Source organism: Mandrillus leucophaeus, unplaced genomic scaffold, assembly GCF_000951045.1.
Source record: "Mandrillus leucophaeus isolate KB7577 unplaced genomic scaffold, Mleu.le_1.0 Scaffold546, whole genome shotgun sequence".
NCBI classification, from domain to species: Eukaryota; Metazoa; Chordata; class Mammalia; order Primates; family Cercopithecidae; genus Mandrillus; species Mandrillus leucophaeus.
The window spans coordinates 1,036,525-1,037,079 of record NW_012105875.1 but is presented as its reverse complement, the minus strand read 5'-3'; positions in this window follow the sequence as shown (position 1 = coordinate 1,037,079).

Below are 555 nucleotides of genomic sequence, written 5' to 3'. Positions count from 1 at the left end.
AAAAAGGGCCAGACAGTAACGTTTTGGGTCTTGTGGGCCACAGATGGTCTCTGTAGCATATTCTTTTTTTTACCTTATAACTCTTTAAACATTTAAAATCTCAGCTCTCGTGTTGTACAAAAAGAGAACACAGGCTAGATTTGGCCAGCAGGCTATAGTTTACTGATCCCTTGTTTAGAAATTTCTAGTATAAGTTAGCAGATATCTAGTAATAGTGACATCTATGTTGAAAATAATAGTTAACACTATACAGATCTTACTATATGCCAGGCATATAGTTTTAACCCTTACCACAGAACTAAAAGATATTATCCTCAAACACTGACAACACAAGCAAACTGAGGAATAGAGAGGTTAAGCATTTTGTCTGCAGTTACACAACTAGCAAATGGCTACACTGAACAAGAAAGTCTAATTCCAGGGTTGGCTTTTTCTTTTTTTCCTTTTTTTTTTTTTTTTTTTGAGATGGAGTTTCACTCCTGTTGCCCAGGCTGGAGTGCAGTGGAAACGATCTCAGCTCACTACAACATCCACCTCCTGGGTTTAAGCAATTCT